We start from the raw sequence: 22,961 nt of genomic DNA on the forward strand, positions 1-22,961 counted from the left end.
ACTTTTTGACTTGTTAAATACGAAGGGCAACATGGCCAATTCCGAGGCGTTAAGGTGGTAATAAACAATAAAATATAACCTGTCACTCCCGTACTGATAACCGTTTATGAGCTTGGAACACATGGTGAATTTGCTCGTTACTATTACGTGTGTTACCGCATAAAATGCATAGCTAGTTGTAGATTCTATGGCCAGCTGTTTGCACGCCGTAATTTGCCAGTTTCAATTTTAATACTTGTAGAGCAGTAAAAGAACATGATCAATAAATACATTAACTGGTACCTGCTTGACTGATCGAGACTTGGTAAGCACGTAAATAGTTTATCGTGAACTTCAAAATGCGAAGACAATCACGTATCTAACAGGCGTGCCCGTGACGTTCAATATCGTAGTGTTGTATTGCCTCCTGTTTCTAACGTGTTGGGCGCCGCCGTGGTGGCTCAGTGGTTATGGTGCTCCGCTTCGGACCCGAAAGACGCGGGTTTGATCGCGGTCATAACGGTCGCATTCCGATGGAGGCGAAATGCTAGAGGCCCGTGTACTGTGCGATGTCAGTGGACGTTAAAGAACCCCAGGTGGTCGAAATTTCTGTAGCCCTTCACTACAGCATCCCTCATATCTCCGAGTCGCTTTGGGGCGTAGAACTCCATAACACACCACACCACACCACACCACATAAAATACTAACGAGTTGGTATCCTTCAAAGCTTCGGTTGTTTCCCCATTGGAATTAGAATACATCGCTGTTCACTCGTGGTGGCCCAGTGTCTTTGGCACTCGGCTGCTTGAACCATCGGACTCGGCATGCATCGAATACCGGCTACGGCGGCTGCGTTTTGACTGAGTTGAAATTCAAAAACAATCGCGTACTATGCGATGGCAGCACATGGTAAAGGACCGCAGGCGGTCGATATTAATCCGGAGCCCTCTAATGAACGGCGCTCTCACGGGCCATGCATACCATTGGCTTTATTAATTAATATTATTAGCCTATCAAAAGATGGCACATACCCACACTGGGGGATCGGCCAAGAATCGGGTGGCTATTCACCTGAACGCAGTTAACAAAAAGGAAAAGCACGTGGGAGCGCAACACCGGTGAATTTTTCGTCATTAACAGAAAAGGAATTAGTGTTTTAATTTTAAAATTTATTTACGAGGACAAAATACTTTTGCTTCGTTGTCTTCTAAACCGCATGAAGCTTCTGCTTTAGACATGCTGCTGTGTAATCCCAGTCAGCGGGCCACCGCTTTTTTTTACTGTTTTAATTTACCTCGACATAGTCTGGAACGCACCTCTTAGAGATGCAGCGCGCGAATCGTCTGAATGCTTGTCGTTCCGTAACAAGCGCTGTTCCAATTTCATATAAAACCAGTTTGTCAGTGTTCCTATTCACACCACCCAGTCTACTGCTCCTTGTTTCGATTGACGGTGCACCCGAATATGGTCCAATCTCTTGGTCTTAACAAGAGCAGTTGTGACCATTACATTGTTCGTTCCAACCTGCCTTACTCCCAGCTATGAAAGCGCAGATTTGTAAAGCTTATTACATGCTACGCAAGAGTTGAAAGTGCATCCACAATACTCAACGTTAGGTTGTTTAGCACTTCTGTAACCGAGCAATGCTCCAGAATTCAAGCAGGTTGACATCAAAAGTAACTGAAGTCCCTAAACAAGTCATAGACTTTCGCAACACGAATAGCAGATACACTCACCTTGGTTTACAAAGCAACGGAGGTGGCTAGCGTTAAGGAAGAGATCATAAAATACGACTGATTCATGAATGGTTTATACTGTTTATACTTACATAAGTAAAGCAGCACGAATGAATGCGCCGCAACGCGAAACGAAGATGGGACCGGAAATAGCACTCAACTGACAACTGATCTTTATTGAGCGAAACGTACACAACATATAAGAAGGCAGTAGCAGACGTAATCAGATGAGTCAACGTCACATCGTGTGAAGGGTCATAAAAGCGATGAAAGACATAACTTGATTAGTCTGAACGATGATGAAATCTCCAAATAAATGGTACAGAAAAAAATACTGTACCCTGGATGACCATGTAACTGTTACATGGTGCAAGGAGTCATATATTCGATAAAAGACATCCATAACGAGAAGACAATTAAGGGTCAAGCCGATAAAATTTGACAAGACGAATGGCAGAAAAATATGCACTGAATGAAAGAGACAAGGTGTAGGAAAAATTGCAACGGTCATAACAATAAAAACGATATAACAGTGACTTTAAATGAATCAGGCGTGCGTGGTCGACATCTGAAATTTAACAACGCTTTTCTGAGAAGGCAAGTTAACCCACGTACAATGATTTTGACGCGTCACTAGCACACTCTAATCCAGCTCTGCCAGTCACCGCTCATAACCGAAGGACCGGCAAGACAATCGCAGCATCGTTTTCAAACCAAAGGGCAAGACATCCTTCCCTCGTCGGAGTAGAAAATGCTTCGTTACGACGGCCTCTTAAAAGCATCCAAGGGCCTCTCGTATTGCGCTCGTCACGAGGAAGGGCGGGATTGACACCACTGCAGGCTAAACAAGATTGCGTAGAAGGGCGCATCCTTCTTGTGTAAGGATCGAAGACAGCTTCGACGCCCACCGGCAAGAAATCTTTCTTCTGTCGACGAACCAGAAATTCCGCAGGAGGCAAGTAGCGAGGGGAGTCCCGTCAAAGGCAGCCTTCGTTACGACGGCCTCTTAAAAGCATCCAAGGGCCTCTCGTATTGCGCTCGTCACGAGGAAGGGCGGGATTGACACCACTGCAGGCTAAACAAGATTGCGTAGAAGGGCGCATCCTTCTTGTGTAAGGATCGAAGACAGCTTCGACGCCCACCGGCAAGAAATCTTTCTTCTGTCGACGAACCAGAAATTCCGCAGGAGGCAAGTAGCGAGGGGAGTCCCGTCAAAGGCAGCCTCCTTGCACACGCGTTTCACAACACCGGCACGATTTATTTTTTTTCTGTTTCACGCCAAGTTCCAAATCGCTGCGGGCATAGCTTTAGCGGACCTTAAATTGCAGCCATATCTGAGCCTGTTTTTCAGAGTTGTTGCACCCGCCACCTGTTTTAGTGGCTATGACGTTTGGCTGCTGATCCCTAGTCACTGGATCGATCCCTGACCCGGGGGGCCGCATTTCAATGGAGAAGAAATGAAAAACTCTCGTATGTTGCGCGACGCCAGTGCACGCTAAATAACCCGAGGTGGTCTGGATTAATCCGGAGCGCCCCATAACGTCATTTCTCAAAGCTCTCATGGTACATGCGCAGCTTTGCAGCATTGAATCTCGCATTAAACATATCCCCCACGGCGTTGTATTGTAATTTTAGAGGGGCATCTCACAAGACTGGAAACGACACTAATGGCGACTGAAACTTCCGGTTGTTCAAGTGAAAAGAACGCTGTCTTATCAAAGATTAAGTAAGTTTTGTTCAGTTCTCCACAGAGAACACTAATGGTCTTATTTCAAGGCAATTGCCGTCGCCAAACTCATGCGCCTAGCCGATGCGATGTGAATGGAGCCGCTAGTTGTTCGTGTGGGGCGCACCCGGATGGCGCTTCGCTGAACAATTATGTTGCTGAACTGCGCACATGCTTCGTGAAAAGCGAGCCTCTTGAGAGAAGCACACGCACCACTGTAATAAGACAACTCTCCTTCTGTACACTGCGACGAGCACAGCCATAAAGCTTATAATAAATTACGTTGTTGAAATAGACCAGCAAGGTGATCGAAACAGGCCAACGCTCGATAACCTGGGGAGTCGCGTTCACGCACATACGAAGGCGGATGTGCACGCTGAAGCAACACACTCAGAAGCATTTTAACTCTTTCGTTACTGTGCCCGTTGAGCATGGATCATCGCTGTCCCACGGACAACGCCCACTATTTCAAAGCTAACAACCTCTTTTAGGGTTTTTTACGCCATAAGATGTACAGTATCGAAAGTCAACTTTTAGTTTTGAAGTAATTAGTAACTTTTTACGAAGCAGGGAATATTCGCGCGGGATTGAAGAGCGCGATGTGCAACTTTTCCTAACGAGCATCACAAGTTACTTCATAGCCGGGGCCTCTTGCAAACAAACTGGATGTCAGGATTTTTTTTTGCTCTTGCAGATAATTTTTGAAATGCTAGTAATGTCCTCAGGATGTTATCGATAGTCGGATTTTTTTTGGGCACGATGAAGATCACAAACAAACCAGCACATAAAATCAACTGATGTTCACCGGGACGTATTTGTTTTTCTGCCTGCTGCTGATTTATGATTTGCTTCCTGCCACCCGAGATGTATTGGATGTTATAGATGCCCACAGTATTATGGCCGTTATTTGCCACGTATCTATATGATGTGGCCGCGATTCCCTTTGGTCATCTCCGCAGATACTGCGGCTATGCCCGTGAAACAATCATCTGCTCCCTTGAATGTATTGTGAAGCCAACTACGCCGTGCTGTGAAGCTAAACAGATGGCGAGATAAAGCGATGCCCTCGGGTTGTTTGTTTCAATGGAGGTAATACGATCGCAGTCAACATGAATTCCTGTGTCCGGATGGTCGCCCTGAGGAAACAACCATGAGCTGTGACAGGTGGCTCAAAAAACGTTGCCAGTGCAGAGGTGCGCCATTCGATGCCACGATCATTTACAAGAACATCGTCGATTTCCTGCGGCTCATGAGGAATAAGTTGGCGCGAACGTTACGAAGACAGAAAGAAGACCGTAGGACAGGCACCGAGTAGAGAAGAGGTGTAGCCTGCGGCTGCACCTCTACTTGATCCGCGGTGTTCTTTCCAAGGGTTAATGTCCAGATCGCATTTTACAAGCTCTTCTGGGCATGTTGCGCCTCTGTGTGCTTCGTTATTACAGATCTCTTTTCCCAGCGCCACGTGTACCTAGGAGAGGGAAAATTTCTCCTGTAGCTCAAAACATGTTTGATGTAAAATTCTATTTTAATGTCAACCCTTTTGCTAATTTAATTCTAGAACTTTTGCACACCTGACGCATATTAGCCAGTTTCTGCGTTACAGTATAATCTTTAGAGTTTCAAACTTTTGGTGTCGGCTTTACTAATATTTAGTACTTTGCTATTTCTTTTTGCATTGCAGTTCCGCATGTACTCTTCAAATGTATATCATTCAAAAGGACATTTATATTAATTAGGTAACTATACATTTTAATATTTCCCTCAAAAATATCAGAAGAAAAAGATTGTTTTTTACACCTCCGAGAAGTAAGTTTTTTCTACAAGAAAACAAACATTTATTTCACGTGATTTATGCATTGAAAAAACTTTTCGCACATATGAAAAAAATTTTAAGGCATTGTTTGTTTTACAAGTTTAACGCTATAAGTGTTTGCCATATTTTCACCGCAGTTTTTAGGGATGAAATTCAACGTTATTGCGTAATATTTTTATGTGAATAATAAAACAATAGTACACTTATTTAGGTTTATGTAATTGTTCTGTATGTTACTGCGACTAACACCTGATTTTTAGTTAAAATAATACAATAAACCAACAAGAAATAGCCAGTTTTCTCCCGCTAAGGAAAGAGTTTAACAACTCTCATTTTATCCCAGAAAGCTTGAAGCACCACCACCTGAGAATAAACTTAGAAGGCACTTATCTTGGAATGTGCAGAAGGGCCTTTGTTCTCGTTTTTTTTTCTGAACTCGATTGGTAAAAACAGGGCAATATATTTTAAGGTCAATTTCGCATAAAATTGGGATTAATAAAGTAACTCTCAAAATTCAGGTGTTTTATGGGTATTTTTTTATCAGTGATAAATTACGCTAAGCGTTGGTTTCTGTGCTGTACGCGAAATGCAATAGTAGTGGTCATGATTTTTCTAAACGATATAGAAAAGCGGGAGGCATTAAGACACTCACTTAACCGCATATCTCTTCTTTTTCCACATTCAATTTACCAGTGCACTTTTCTATACTCATGTGCAACACATCCGCATCTATGGTAGGCCTGACTGCTTTTGTCTGTAGTCTGCGAAAACCTTTTATTTATCATCTGAGCGGTCAATATATGTGCACTGCAGCCTCGGAGAACGTCTCTGTCTTCCCCATCTCACTCTTTCCCACAGCGGGTGTCATTAGCCCAGCCAGGGCTCACACACTAGTGCTAGTAAGACGGTGGGGCCGTAATTCTATTTAGTCCTCTTATAAAACGCACTTTTGCAACTCTTCTTAAGAATTCAGTTCACATCAGTTAACAACTCTAACTCATGTTACGCTAATGTTATGTCTGGAGTTCCACAAGGCAGTGTACTGGGACCTTTACTTTTCCTTATCTATATTAATGACTTACCCAATTGCGTGACGTCCAGAATCAGACTATTTGCTGACGATTGTGTGCTTTATCGACGTATAAACTGTAACACTGACAGCCAGCCACTGCAGTCTGATCTTGAAGCGATAAGCACATGGTGTTCTAATTGGTTAATGCCTTTAAATCTTTCCAAAACTAAGCTCATGTCTTTCACTAACAAGCCACGTATTCCTACCGCCTACTTTCTTGATAACAATAGTGTAGAATTCACCACAAGTTACAAGTATCTTGGCATTAACCTACAATCCGACTTATCATGGAATCATCATATTAATCTCACTCTTGCCTCCGCTAACCGTACTTTCGGACTTCTCAAACATAATTTAAAAGAGGCCGCGACACATGTAAAAAAACTAGCGTACACCACATTAATCCGTCCGAAACTCGAATACGCGTCTGCCATTTGGGATCCTCATCAGAATTATATCATCAGTAACATCGAAGCCCTGCAAAACCGTGCTGTGCGATTCATCTTTTCTGATTATTCATGTTACACCAGCGTCACCTCATTGAAGACTAAAGCCGAGTTAGATAACTTAGCACTGCGCCGAAAAATTTCCCGTCTGTCACTTTTCCACAAGCTTTATCACCATCCTTCCCTTCATGATGAATTCTTTCAGCCACCGCCAGTTATCTTTCCACGTCGCGATCATCCTTACAAAGTTAAACGCATTAACTGCCAGTCATTCCATTATGCCTATTCTTTTTTACCACGCACAATAACCGAATGGAACGATTTGCCATCAGAAATTGCCACTGAATCTGATCTAAATAAATTCAAACATCTTATGCACTCATGTTTCAACAACTAAAAAGGTATTTTTTGAGCGTTCTTTTCTTCCGCCTTGTTTTCTTTTTATTTTATATTTTTTTTACTTCAGCGCACCTTTTCCAGTGTTGTCTTTTTCTTTTTCTAGCGGTGCTGTTATTTGTGCTCAAATTTTGCTGTTATGTGCATTGTTGCGACCCTTTCTGTGAATGCCTATTTATGATTAATATTTTGTGATTTCTATTTTATTTTATTGCAATATCTTTAACCTTATAACAATGCTTTGTACTTACTCCCCCCCCCATGTAATACCCTCAAATGAGGGCCTTTGGGGGTATTTTGAATAAATAAATAAATAAATAGGTCAAACGCTGGAAGTGTTCAAACAATTGATATTCGACTAAGAACGCCGTCTCAGAATAAGTAGCAGATATTGATTGGTTTCTGTGTAGTGCCTTGAACTTTGTGCTTTGGCAAAAGAATTTTGCTCAGGGCGCACTTTTTGGAAGAAATCGCCTTTAACCTCATTCTTTTGAAATCTGATCGAAGTGCGAGGAATGGGTGAAACCGGGTTTTACCCGAGCGCGAAGGACACTAACAATGCAAAAGCAGCGTGAAACGCTCGCCTAAAATCCTTAGTGTTTCAATTTAATTCTGGTCTACACAGTGCACATGAAAATTCGGAGGTAGCTCGAAGTCAAACATTTTTTATAATAAACTCTGGCACATCTCTAACCAAAAACATCAATTTAATATCCAACGTTGAAGATGTTTTATCATTGATGCTGTAAGTCATCAAACCCATTGATGCTATAAGATATCAAACCCAGCCAGACAGGCCAATCTACCAACATGTTATATTTTTTGAAGTCAGGATGCATGCCAGCTCAGGAGACATGGTGAGACTCGACTGCAACTCTTTTTTTTTACTTTTATCATATTTGCATATAAACGAAAAAGCATGGTTATTCAAACCTCATTCTGTATTCCACGTCAGAGCAATCATGAAAACAGTTCCTCGCAAAATGTAATACTCAAATGTAATTGTGGTTTGCATCCCTTCACATGTCAGGTGCAGGTGAATGCCGAAAATTGGGACGACATGTCACAAACATTGACGTCTGTTTTATGCATTTTATTCTGATACGCTGTTGAAGCGATACACATAACTTTTTATTCCGGTGCATATAAGGCGAATGATACTATCGGTGTTTGCACTGTATGATTCCACGGATTTCCGTGGATATGTAATGTATGCTTGCATGTTATTGTTAGCGGTCCCTTTCAGTGGGCGTTCTTTCTTTCTCTTCCTATTCGTGCGTTCACTCTTGAAACATTTTTTTCTTGCATTCTTGCTTCCTCTCAAAACCCTAATCTCCATGCATAAACCCAACAAAAAGGAGACAGATTGCATAAATATTCAGCAAACGTTTAATAAGCACAGTGCCCATGACAACGAAATTTCCTCTGTTAGATGCGGGGCTCCAACCCCATAGCAGGAAACAGGTGTTGGGGGATTACGCGTCGATCGCACCGCTGCCACCAGTTGTTAGGAGTGGGGCCCTGGTTCGCCTGTGCCGTCTCTCGCCAAGGTCGGTGTCCCCGGGCTCCGGATCGGGAGACTGCTGTTGTGGGGTTGACGAAGAGATGAGAGGGTCTTCGAGGTGAAGAAGAGACTGAAAGGGTTTATTTACATTTTTACAAAGTTCGAAAGAGTGAATCGGGAGCTGGCGATCACACGCCAGATCGATGCTTAAATAGGGTCCCCTGTCCCCAGGTCCTTAGTTGGGGAATTTAGTTCATTAAAAATGCATCCAATCACTGTGACGTCGATCACGTATCCAGTCTTTAGGGTCCGCCTTCCAGGACGGCCCCAACAACACACTCTTGCCACTTCTGACAAGTTATGGTCCGCGCTCTCCAGGCAGCCGTGATGAATAGCCCGAAGGGGGTCCCATGGCAGCGTCGAAGGTCAGTCACCTCTGCTTCACAGCGGTAGCGTGGGAACTAAAGGTTGCCACTGAAGTTTGCAGAAGGTTCCACGTGGAGCGTGGGGACTAAAGGTTGCCGCTGCAGTTTGCAGAAGGTTCCACGTATAAGGAAAAGCACAGTGTAAGACGAAGCTGTTTTCGAAGCACGAGGATTCCGGCGTCGTTGGCTTAGTCAAACACGGCCGCATTTGCCACGGCTCATTTGCAGTCCCGCCGCTCGCCGGCTCCCCCATCGTCCCCTACGGGAGAAACATGTACCGGGTGCGTCCGGCGTTGAGAACATAAGACATGTTCACCAAAGCCGTTCTCAGACAGCGGAGGGCCGTTTCACCCCGTAAACAGCAGGAGGGGGGAAGGTCCCTTGTAGACGCCACCACCTGCACTCGTGGCACTGCAACCACGTCGACGGCCCTTTGAAGCCTCTGTCGATTGAGGCTTCTCAGTGGCTTTAATATTCTTGGCATGTTGGCGTCTCCAAACATAACAGCTCCTCCGCGGCCAGGACAATCTCGATCGGCCAGTGGTCACAATCACTGGTCGAGGAGAGATGACTTCAGTTGTAGCGCGGGAGGCCCTTCTTCATCTTGTCTGTAAGCACAGAGTAGAGTCCTAAACCTCGGACAGCGGAGGCATTAGTCCAGACCAACCACTCAACATATCGCCACTCCCCAGGCAGTGCCCAAAATTCACCCGAGAGCCGCCAGGCTGTTATGCACTACTACTGCATTGTTAATATAAACGTAAGCACAAAATTTTGTAGCTGACAGCAATAGTCTCGGCTACTAAGAACAGCTTCCATGTCTGTCAAATTCGCTGCCAAGGCCTTATTTGCCGAACGCGACTTGAAGAGGGGTGGAAAATTTGGAAGCAAAACTGGAATAAACAATCAACTAGCACCTCAATTTTGCCCGAACTTAGGGTCAAGAGAGCGTCCGCGTTTCATCTGATGTCGCCAAAGACAGACTTCCAAGTTGTACAATACGTGGTGGTGTGTCAAAGCGTACAAATTTGATTAGAAACTCTATTCCTTATCAATCAAAGCTTTGATTCCCTTATACAACCAGAATACCGATAGATTGCTTAAAATTTGGCCCACGGACAAAATAATCCACTGGCTTTTTTTTCAAAGAAGCTTGACGCTCGAGTCTAACAATCAACTGTTCGAGCTGAACTCGTAACGATGGGAATGCGCATCGCAATCGTTACTCCTTCCCGTACTGGCGAGAGACTTCTCTTACACTCAATGAGTCAGTCATGCGCCTCGTCACCATCACTTGTACAGAAAGCTGCTACAGCTGTTCTCCGCAGAAGTCTGTAGCCTGACTTGGTTCGCTTAATCTTCAAACACCAAAATCGGCTAGCTAAACTAGCGCCGCTAAACACAGGTACTCAGATGGGCACAAATACACGTACTTTCATTGCCTCTGCAATGCGTTAGCTACACTGTAGCGAATGAGACAAACGTTTCATACCTAACAATGGCCTCCCCCATCAAAACTTGTTTTCCGATATCTGCTAAAGATACTAAGCGAAACGTGTGCTCAAAATTCAAACCCAAAGAAATTTGCTTGCTCGGAACGGTTCTACATAAGCAAACAGCTCATTGTCTACTCGGGAACTGTCTTCGCGAAACTCCTGTGAGTGCCTTTATCACTCGGTAGCATCCCAAATTAACACATGTCCTTTCTTGCCGAATGGCACAATAACCTTGATCTAACTGTTAAGAAAACAGTAACACTTGATCAAATCCAAATTTTTAACCTACAACAAAGTAGCATTTCCTTCCCCGATTTTACAAGCACAGAACCGAAAGAGGAATAATAATAATAAAAAACAGCTACTTCGAATGGCTACGCCGGGTTAAACATGGTTCACCACCCCCGCGTCGAAAGGATTAGTCTCTCAGCCGTGCCCGCCGGGGTCGCGCTTTGACTGATTGCACTGCTGTCAACTCGTGACAAAGGGCAACTGAAAAAAGACATTCCTGATCGCTACTGTCATCTCCATGGCCCCTCGACGCGATCAGAAGGCCCCGGTAGCCCATGCAGTGCCGATAACCGATTCCGGGCGACGGACAGCGACCGGAGCGAGAAGCTGCTCTCTGTTCTCGCCCCAAGCAAGCCAGCCTACCCTTTCGCTCTGCGCACTTCCTCGAATACAGTGCGGAAAGTGCAGGACGCATCCTTCTCCAGACCGCGCGATGAACATACCTGCGAGCGCGGTCTCTGTTGCTCGACCCCTGCGCTCGCATGCGCCGGGTGTCGCGCAATCTAGCGCCCTCTGATCTTTCCTGCCACTTTGCCTTTTTCTTTACCGCCTTTCTGTCAGGTCGGGGTTGTCTGGGTCTTAATGCTGGCCGATGCCCCTTCAAGAACCTCGCTCCTGTTCTGCTTGATAGACGCGTTTTACTCTTTCTGTTGCTGCGGTCACATTTAGAAGCATCTGCGCGTGCCGCCTGACCAGTAACTTTAGCTGCAAAATTACAAGGTCCCATGCGGTAAGTCTTTTCTTCCGCTTCTGCCGCACTTTTATCTGTGCTAACGTTAGCACCTTTCTGCGCCCCTGCATTTAGGGCTTGGCATTACAACCGTTTTTTCTTGGTCCGTGCGCTATTTCTGTTTTTACGCCTAGACACTTCCGTTTGCGTCTCCTGATCACAACTACTTGATCTAGTTTTACAGAGGCAGCTCGGAGACATTCATCCAACTGCATACTGGCCGCTTTGACTTCGCAGGTCAGTGTAAGCTCCACACTGCTGACAAACGGACCTTCCGCTGCCCCCGAGTTGGGCAGTTCGCTTTCCTGAAGGCAGTCCTCCACCGCCCGCTTATCGGACTGAGCGCTTACCCCTGAAACGCCCTGCTCGTCTGCAATTGAGCTTTCGTCCTCTGTCTCCGCGTGGCTTTCGATACTGCGTTTCAACATTACAGCTCCGCTGTCTTCCTGACGGTTGTGCGCTGTTTCACAGTACTGTTTTACGTCGTCACGTCTGTCCAACTGGAACGATCCGGCCTGACTCGCTCTCTCTGGAGTCTTGCCTCTCAAGATCTCATCATCCAGTTTCTTTAGCTCATACGTGTGCGCTGTTTCACAATACTGTTTTACGTCGTCACGTCTGTCCAACTGGAACGATCCGGTCTGACTCGCTCTCTCTGGAGCCTTGGCTCTCGAGATCTCATCTTCCAGTTCCTTTATCTCATGCGCAAGCTGCAACATCCTGAGCTCCCGTTCCTTTTTCTCTGCTGCTAGCCTTTGTTCCTCCATGTTTCTCCGCTCATCTTCCTTTTTCTTTAGCTCAGCTTCCTTTTTCTTTCGCTCAGCTTTGAGGAGTTCCCACGTATCGGTAATTATTCCTTCCTCGGCGGTTTCCAAGAGCAATTTGCAAATGTCCGTCTTTTTGATCTTAACCCCTACATCTACACCCAACTCTTCGCACAATGACAGCTAATCTGACCTTAGAAACTTCATTAGGTCCATGTTTGCTGCTCTGAGCCTTGACGTTGCTGAACAACTGTTGACGTGAGCTACACGCACTCAGACTCACTGATCAACTTCCCTCGATTCCCAGCAGTTCATTGTATTAAACCAAACAATTGAAGCCTGGCGAATCTCAAGCAAAGTTTAAGCACTCACCCACGGAAGCAACACCACGCCGCATGGTCGATCCAACCGCTGCCAACCAGTTGTTAGATGCGGGGCTCCAAGTTCCGTAGCAGGCCACCGGTGTTGGGGGATTGCGCTTCGATCCCACCGCTGCCACCAGTTGTTAGATGCGGGGCTCCAACCCCATAGCAGGAAACCGGTGTTGGGGGATTACGCGTCGATCGCACCGCTGCCACCAGTTAGGAGTGGGGCCCTGGTTCGCCTGTGCCGTCTCTCGCCAAGGTCGGTGTCCCCGGGTTCCGGATCGGGAGACTGCTGTTGTGGGGTTGACGAAGAGATGAGAGGGTCTTCGAGGTGAAGAAAAGACTGAAAGTGTTTATTTACATTTTTACAAAGTTCGAAAGAGTGAATCGGGAGCTGGCGATCACACGCCAGATCGCTGCTTAAATAGGGTCCCCTGTCCCCAGGTCCTTAGTTGGGGAATTTAGTTCATTAAAAATGCGTCCAATCACTGTGACATCGATCACGTATCCAGTCTTTAGGGTCCGCCTTCCAGGACGGCCCCAACAACACACTCTTGCCACTTCTGGCAAGTTATGGTCCGCGCTCTCCAGGCAGCCGTGATGAATAGCCCGAAGGGGGTCCCATGGCAGCGTCGAAGGTCAGTCACCTGCGCTTCACAGCGGTAGCGTGGGAACTAAAGGTTGCCACTGAAGTTTGCAGAAGGTTCCACGTGGAGCGTGGGGACTAAAGGTTGCCGCTGCAGTTTGCAGAAGGTTCCACGTATAAGGAAAAGCACAGTGTAAGACGAAGATGTTTTCGAAGCACGAGGATTCCGGCGTCGTTGGCTTAGTCAAACACGGCCGCATTTGCCACGGCTCATTTGCAGTCCCGCCGCTCGCCGGCTCCTCTGTCGTCCCCTCCGGGAGAAACATGTCCCGGGTGGGTCCGGCGTTGAGAACAAAAGACAGGTTCACCAAAGCCGTTCTCAGACAGCGGAGGGCCGTTTCACCCCGTAAACAGCAGGGGGGGTAAGGTCCCTTGTAGATGCCACTACCTGCACTCGTGGCGCTGCAACCACGTCGACGGCCCTTTGAAGACTCTGTCGATTGAGGCTTCTCAGTGGCTTGAATATTCTTGGCATGTTGGCGTCTCCAAACGTAACACCTCGTATCCCAGGCATTCGGGCCCAGACCGCATTTTTCACACGACACTTCTCTGCGCATTTGTTTCCTCCAAACAACGTGGTAGTGCTACGGGAAAATTGGGTTTATTTCGGAACTCGTGTGTATGGTAAACCCGTCAGCGCGAGTGCCCCACGTTGTGCGGGCGTTTTGTAGCCATAGCGAGTGAAAACGCGGGGTATTAAACGAAGCGTCACAGCTCTGAGAGCATGATCATTTGCGGACAATTAGCGTTGCGAGGCCGAAAGCCGCGTGAAGGCCCATGGTAGGTTGCAGCCTTTTCTCTACTTCGCACGGTGCCAGAGAGCGTCGTGACGTTTGCGCAAAACCCGCGCCCAGCGGTTTGACCGAAGTGGTCGAGCTGACGTCGCTGCTTCTAGGGCCGTATTTTACAATTAGCTTTCATTTTCGTTTGGTCGGGACGCCAATCATGACGTCACGTCTAAACGACCAATCAGCCAATGTCAAATACGGCCGCTTTGGCAAAGATGCCTCCGCTGGCCACTCTACTGTCGCTGCAACCACTCCGACCGAGCCACAGGGACCATGCATGCTCCGCCAATCCGTCGCACTACCACAGTGCGGTTTCTTTTCCGAGACAGTATTAGAGCCGCTAGAGCTCGTCAGGGGTGTTAAACGCGTCGCCATGCTCCCTCATTCCTCAGTGTGGCATCCACATGGGGCGCATTACGCAAGTCTGTGGCATCATGCGCGTGTTCCTCCCAGGACAAGGACGACGTAAACCTCCCCAGGCCTCCGTCGTCAGGAACAATGGCAGGTGACCTTATGAAAAGGAAAACAAATTCAATGGTCACAAAATTCAGCTCATAATCACGTTTTCCAGCGCGCGATTTCCGATGCGCCGCTCGCCGGGCGAAAAATGTGCAGCGGACCACGGCGCCAGCGCGCAAACATGCTTCGCTATGCGGCCTGTTTACTCCAGAAGTATACTTTCTGCAACGCCATCATAGAGTGTTTCAAGTCTGGGTTACGGCATTGTTAAATGAAGAAAAAAATATCCCCACCCACGGGGCCTCGTTGCGAAAGGAAGCAGGCTCGTGGGGGTATCTCTCCTTCGGTCAGTTTGTGTAACGTGTTTCCAGCGCGACGACGCCCTCCGTCCCGTCATGCTGGCGATCGTATTTTTCCAGGCAACTGCGCGGCTTCCCGGCTGTAAAGGAGGGCTAAATCTGGGCTTGTTTTCGCCGACGGACCTGGCGTAATAGAGCTTCACCGGAAGCGCGTCCGCTTTCCCGACGGCCCCCGTGAGTGCAGCCATGGGCGGAGAGAGGAATACGTGGCTGAACGCGTTGAATGCGGCGGGAGGCGGTTGTGCCGGAGCGCCATGGCGCATGACTGCGCGGAAGTTTTGTCCTTTGAGCCTGCAATGGCGCCTAGCGTTACGTGGAGGGCGTACAGCGGCTATGGAAACAGTCGCTCACCTTCCGCCCCAGATATATTGAAACGACAGCTTTACTACGGGACATCGGGCTTCAATCGCGGACCGTGCAAATTAGACCTTCAGCTGAGTTAGAGGTCAAACCATGTAAAATAGAAAAAAAATTGAATCAGTATCCATGACTGGGAGTCGAACCCGCGGTCGTGCGAACAGATCGTCTTTAAAGGCCGCTCAGCGAGACCACAAAGGTATTTGTTTTCCTCTATTGCATGGAAATAGTGCCAAAAAGAAAAGTCTAAGCACGCTTACGCCACACAACACCAGGCCACCTTACCCATGCATGAACCCTCCTTCGAAAACATCAAAAGTCTGGGAGGCACACACATGCATCAAGATAGGGGAGCCAGTTAGGCGGCTCTTGCAGGGCAGCATAGAGTCCCCGCACCAAAGTGCATTTTTCATGAAACAAAGATTTCGACGACCGAGGTGATTCGGCGTGGCGATCCATCATGCGGCTCTTCCAGAGACCTAATGGTCCCAGCAACATAAATAGATCATATGGCACAGCACTGTTTTTCTCCGCGGGCAAAATCGAACACTGTAGGGTGTGATATCAATGTCGTTCTTAATTGTTCATCGTGAAATGGCCCAGAAGAAGATAGCATCAATGCACAGAACAAAACAATGGTCCAATGTCTCTGCTGTATTGCACAGGCGACAATTCACCGCCCATGGCGCAAGCATCAACAACACGCCTCGTGTTGTTGTTGCTGCTGTTGTTGCCTCAAATACGATGGCACAAACTGCACCGCACTCACACGCTATGCATTGGAGAGCGTCGTCTTCATCAAATTCCATCTGCTCCATCCCGCGGCACTGCCTGATCACCGTCGTCTTCTGCGTAGCTCAAATCCGTGCTCTTGCTCCGATTCGAATGTAGCAATCATTCTCTTCAATTTCTCACAATGCGGTTGAAATAAATTGCAAAACTACAAGCATAGTATTGCTGAATTTTAGACAATCAGTCTACAAATTTCTGAATAGTTCTACGTGAGCTCCCCGAGTACGCACCAGAAGTCATGTTGGTAAATTGCTCTTGGAGGTAGCAGAATTTCAATAGCGAGGTTTCGTGGGAAATTAACCCCTTCTTGAGCATTGCACGACTTATATTTTCGCCGAAATACAAAAAGAATCCAGATGCGGGAGACATTACGCGTGGGAAGCCGCTGTGACGAAGTATCTCCGCCTAGAAAAAGAAAAGAATCGGGGGAGGGGGGGGGGGGGTGGCTGCGTGATCTGATAGATTGATCCCTGCGGACCTCTTAGAGCGAACTTGGCTACCTGGCGCTCGCAAAGCACTCGCTCCTGCTCTAGGACGGAATTTAAGGCGCAAGTTTAGGTTGACTCGAAGCTGTATTCACGCGCATCTGGGCTATCTAGCCCCGCCCAAAAATTTCCTTAAAGAAAAACACATTTCCTACTGGAACACTGCGGTCTGACAGCTCGCGAGGTCCAACAGGTTTGAATTCGGACAAATGCCTGTCCCACCCAAGACAAGCAAGGACTGAAAGTCGGGACGGTATCACAAAATCTGTAATGTCTGGCAAACCTAAGTACATGGCAGCACACGCAGTCGGGTCGGACGACTGGCAAAACACGAGCCGGTCGCGATTTCAGAAAGTAGTAAAGCGCAGGCAAGATAACTGCTGGTCCTTGAGGGTAATGGAGTGTATTCCAAGAGAAGGCTAGCGTAGTAGGGTGCTGCATAAGGTTAGGTGGGCGAATGATATTAACAAGTTTGCGGGGATATGGCGGGCGCAGCTGGCAGAGAACAAGGTTAATTGGAGAGACACGGGAGAGGCCTTTGCCCTGCAGTGGGCGTAGTAAGGCTGATGATGATGACAGCCCGCTGACAAGACAAACCCTGAAGCTCAAGTAGGACAAGCGGCAAGCGTTATGGCTGCGGTTCGCTGGAGCAGTTTTAAAAAGAAACATGGCGCTACAAGTATATGCACAAAAAGACGAGGAGAAGAAGGACAGGTGCGTGTACTTGTAGCGTCATGTTTTCTTGCAAAAATGCAAAGCCCACTAGCCCGGCAACATAAGTTACTGAACTACATCGGTAGAGCAGAATCACGCGATAGCCCAAAACTTACAGTCCATTGTTTGCCTCCAGCATTGCGTTGCAGGGAACTGCACATCTGAAGCGGCGCCGCTCAGATTCCACGTTGGTCGATAAGTGCGACCGTTTGGAGCTCTTCATGCAGGGGCCAAGGACGGAGAACCGATTCAGTATCACAACAGGGGCCATTGAACTCCTACCGAGAAAACGTGATTTTAAAGATGTGTTCGGGTTTAGAAGACGTTTTGTGCCATGAGGTAACGGACTTAAGGATCACATTAAAGGGGCAATCAGAAAACTTACTGGAAAATGTTGAAGCAACTCGGCCATAGCACCGTGTGTTGTTAGCAGTACGGATAACTCCATTCAATTTTTTTTCTCAAGAAAAAAAAATCTTCTTAGGGCTCTTTATGCCACGCTGTATTATATCCGGTAACGGAAAACGCACTTGTTCCTGAAAAACCCTGATTTCAAGCTGAATTTCTTTTCGCCCGTCACTGTGTTCAAAGTCGCGACGTCAAGACCAAGAAGGAGTCCATGATCACAGTTTGGAAGTTGATGATCGTTTGGCCTAGCCCCAGGGATCGGTGACAGGGTGATACCCGTGTTCCATTGTTTTACGTCTTGTCGCTTATAACAGTATCGTTTTCAGGGAAGATGGCGTCTTTGTCATAACAGCGCGGCAATCTCGTTGTATGCATATAGCTGACCAACTTCAGTTATCATGCCCTAGGCGGCCAATTTAAAGGAGCGGGTTTAAGAACGCCAGAATACGTACCACGAGCATGAAAGGTACAAAACCGAAGAGGCCATCTACATATTTCATTCTAAGCGTGGCCACCTTGATATCAGTGTGAGTTCATCCTGAATGTAGACACCGAAATGTTCATGTTTTCTACTGCCGTTGCACATGCGACGCCTCACCGTTAAACCTCGTTGCCTGACATCTCCGTGTATTTAGAAAAGGTATTAGACGTAAAATCTCGTTTTCTGACGCAGCAGGTGTTCTCCGTCACTGCTTTTGCGAAACTATCGATTTCACCGGATTTTTTAGTGGCATTGAGCGGACAGGACTGGTTGCTTGGAGGATGAACGACGGCGTTTCTGGACGAGCAGCGAAAATCTGCACTCACCAAAAGAAAGAGAGAAGTCATTAGGAAGTTTTGCATAGCGCGATCCGCGATCCAGTTCAACGAAACGTCAATTGCACATGTATGCACAGATGGCCTTCTAGGAGCAAAGTGAGGGCTCGCACTCGCCGCTTGGCCGGCTCAGGAGCGTTATCGTGTAAGCGGATCACGATAGCTGATCCTACTATACTGAACCACTTTATTAACGCTTTGTGGGCGTTTGCGCTAATGAAAATATATCGCAACGCTTGGGCGAATAAACCATGTACGTTCAGTCGACATTACGTACGATAAACTAGAGCCAATCTGCAAAAAATACACCTAAATGCATCCGATTATCACGAAACGTCGTCGATATACAGGGTGTTTCGCCTAAGGCTTTACACAGTTATTGAAAAAAAATTATTCGCAACATCGCTAACATCGAATATTTGCCCTGAAAATCAACAGAATATTTACATTTCTACAATATAATTAGCATCAAGCGTGCATTCGACTACCGCGTCTTGCGATCATTTTACATAGCAACAACATTCGCAAGCCTCACACTTATGCATGTTTACTGTCTTTCTCGCACTAATCATAAATTGGCATCGCTACTGCTTATTCCTAGTCATCCTTCATGTTTATAAACGCATAATCAAGCATACGTTGAAACAATTTCTTGAGTTACTCTTCCGCACATAGGTGGAACCTTTTTGACGAATTAGTTATATATGCGGAAGTGTATTAATTAGGTAGTATTGTTCAATGTGGGTTTCGAGAATGTACGTTTGTGTCGTTGCATGTCAAAGGAAAATGTGCAGTTTAGTTTCTTTAACAAATGCTAACAAGGATCGGTGTTGAGGCCCGTGTGTCTGGCAGGCGGCTTGAGTGGGATCCCTGGCTGCTCAGGTGTCAGTCGCGCGCTGTCCGAAGCTCGACGCAAGTTGTGCCGAAAAGTGTTGCAGTGTTGCCTCGTTGCCTCCGTGGCAGGAACGGGCCAGAAGGGAAATGTCCTTGGAGATATTACTTTTACCTCGTTACTGAGGCATTAATTTATTCATAAAACACATTGGTATGTTTCTATTTTTATTCCAGTTAACAAACTTTTTCTTGTAACGCAGTCGCTGTGCTTGCGCTCTCAAATAATAATTAATTCCTGTTGCGTTCTTTGTTGTAGGACTTACTAGTAAGTTCTTTAGCGTGTGGTCATGTTGTTATGTACTTTTTATAGTAGTCGTATTCTTCTGATGCACCACAATGTATGCATAGGAATTTTTGTGTCTTTCATAGCCCTGCGTGGAGCTTTCGGTTCTTAAATCCCCTGTAGCGTACCATATAATACCATAACATACCATACCACTTTAGGTTTATTATTCTGTGCGAGTTACCGTCTACTGATTTTGGGATTTGTGGGCGTCGTCAAGCTGTGAAAAACAGTTTTTCGCGGGAAACCGGCAGTTTGTTTTGGGGAAATAAATTAATTGGAGTCGACCATAGCATATTTGCCCAGAAGCGTTTCTCGTTTTTAATACCCCTGAATAGGGGACTTTAAGGAAAATAAACTCAACTGAATACGTGGTAACGCTGGAAAGTTATCTCCATCCTACCTAAAGAATAGCAGGCATGTGGAATCTATGGGTCAAAACTGGTCACCCCTTTTACAAGGCTATTTAAGCTGCTCGTTCTATTCTAATGCATTCTGGATTAATGCTGTTGCTATGCTATGTGAAATCAAAAAATGTTATCCCAGATGCCCGCGATTGCATTCTGAAATTTTGGTTCGGTACGCAAACGCCTTAAAGGGACGTCGAAGGCATCTCCATCAAACATGTACTCTTTGTAAAATTGATTTGTTTGACTTTTTGCAACTGTGCTCAAGTTTATTGGACTTGAAACAGCGCGTTTATATAAGAGAAAACTCTCGTCAAAACGAGGCCTTTATTTCCTCGTTAGTCAATCAAACAAATGTCGTTGATGATGAAAATGACTCCTTGACCACCGGGCGAAAACATAGGGCGATAGGCATCACTTTAGACAGAGAAGAGTAAAAGGGGAGGGAGCTGTCCTCTATCGCACTTCCCTTTCATAAATGTGAGAGCGCCAAAGGACAGCTCACTTCCTCTTTACTTTCATATATGTCTATTCTTGTTTAGAGTGTATGATCTAGCAGCAGAGATTTGCTACCAAAAGAAGAAGAGAGTAAGTAAATAACTGACGTCACTGTAGTTTGTGAAAACTGCCTGTGAGGGCGGTGCTTGTTTTTTTTTAATGCATTTTGTAGCTTACAGGAGCTGTGTTATCAATGAAAGTTGGCCCTTTGTCATTCCAACGCGACGGTCAATTGACAGAAGCCAGCTTCAGTGTGTGCTCAGTGTCCCTTTATTAGCAGGTGCGCACTGACCTATTCGATAAGTTATCTGTGTGGTCACAACAGAACGGACTTAATGTAAGCCCGCATAATACGACTTCCGTTTTGCATGCAACAAGAAGCCTCTTTTGCCGAATAATTCGATTCGTCTTTTGTTTACACCGCGGGTTGGCACGCAGCACCGCCCTCGCACTCCTACAGCGTGCACAGCCCTTAATTGTCCCCGTCGCAGCAAACCTCCAACATAGGACACGCAGGCGAAACTTTATCTTAAACGGCTCCGTATGCAAGTTATTTGAGCGCTCCTTCTCTTTAAAACCTGCCTCTGACCACCCTGTGGCCTAAAATTAATTTACTCCACTAGTTGAGAGGCATCGTCCAAGGAACCGGCTTTGGACCGAATTTGTTAGTAGTCGAGTTAGCGCTCTCTGGCCTGCCCTCTCCAGAGGCAGTTCGCCTTCGGGCTCCGGGCCGATTCGTCTCCACAGGCGATGCTCCCCTTTTTTCTCCCTTCAAGTGAGGAGCGCGGAGACACGTCGGCAGTCCGCGTCATGCAGCCGATCTGAACCACAGGTGTGCCCCGACGCGTGCCGCCTGGACGCGGTGGGCCGCAGTGGCGCTCCGCACAGGGCTGAAACAAGGTTATCGCAAATCAGGTCGACTAGAATAATAAGCATTAGCAACAATACTAGTAGTTGTAGTAAGTGGTTTATTAAAATAATAATACAAAGGAAGGAAAAGATTTTGATAGCCCCGGCCTCTGCCATCAATACTGAAGCACCTGAGCTCGGGCAGCGGAAATAAAGGTCAACAGGCGCAGAACATCAGCAAATTTTCCAATCTAAGACATTTCCACTGAAGCTGCTGTAGAAACAAACGTATGTCATCGTTAAGCTTTCGAAATCATTGCACGTTCAACACTTTTAATACGGTAACATTTAAGTTGTCGTCTCACAAAAAAGTGCCGGCTGCTCTGTCACGAAATTCCAAGATTTGTCAAGAGAGGTCTAGCGGCCTTGAGACTTCATATCAACGTGCCCACCGTGCTTACCTCTCACATTGTCGCAGGTGGCAGTAAAATTAACAATTGGTCGAGAGAGACCACGTGGCTTTGCGACGTCGTGACAACCTGGGCATCATGGTACGGGGCGCCCCCGCGGTGGCATAGTAATTGTGGCGCTCGGCTGCCGGCCCAAGAGACGGGGGTTCGATCCTGGCCGCGGCGGTCGAATTTCGTTGGAGGCGAAATTCTAGAGGTCCGTGTACTGTGCGATGTCAGTGCACGTTAAAGAACCCCAGGTGGTCGAAATTTCCGGAGCCCTTCACTACGGCGTCTCTCATAGCCTGAGTTGCTTTGGGACGTTAAACCCCTATAAACCAAACCAAACCAAACGAATCATAGAACGTGGCAGTGAAGTTAAAACTGAAATAAATTCAATGCAACTGCCACCTGCCAACCATGGCGCTATGCGTGAGCCTTGCAAGAGCTCGGGAAGAGCGACCTGCGTATCTCAAGCCCCACGAGTGGCTCTGTTTGAAAGAGCCACCTGCCGGGCAGTGGCGCATCTCTTAAGAGCTGCACCACTTAATTGGCCGGTAGTGGTGTGAGGACTCCCCGCGATCTATGACGTCATTAGCGTAGTGAATCAATCACAGGGCATCGCAAAATTTGGAAATCTGAGGACTCCAAAAGTTAGGAATGTAGGCCCACCTGAGTAAATGAAAAAACGTCTATTCCTGAGTTTTTTTCAACATCCTGGGTTGATAACCACATCCCATTCCATAAAGTCGCCTCGCTTCGGTGCAGTGGGAAAACACCGTTTTTCACAATACCAAGTTGAAGTACTTACAAAGAACAAAAGCCAGGAAACCGAAACCAAAACTTGGTTTCAATCAAACGATCACGCCATAGCAGACCGTCCTATGTCGTCATTGATACTGTTTTAAAACCAATCGTGTGCGCGTTGATTGGCCAAGCAGACGACTGTAAGTGAGAGCTTCAGTCATCATTTGTCGGAAAGAACGATGACGAAAAGCCAACTCGAAGTTATG

The sequence above is a fragment of the Amblyomma americanum genome, chromosome 1, assembly GCF_052857255.1.
Source record: "Amblyomma americanum isolate KBUSLIRL-KWMA chromosome 1, ASM5285725v1, whole genome shotgun sequence".
NCBI classification, from domain to species: domain Eukaryota; kingdom Metazoa; phylum Arthropoda; class Arachnida; order Ixodida; family Ixodidae; genus Amblyomma; species Amblyomma americanum.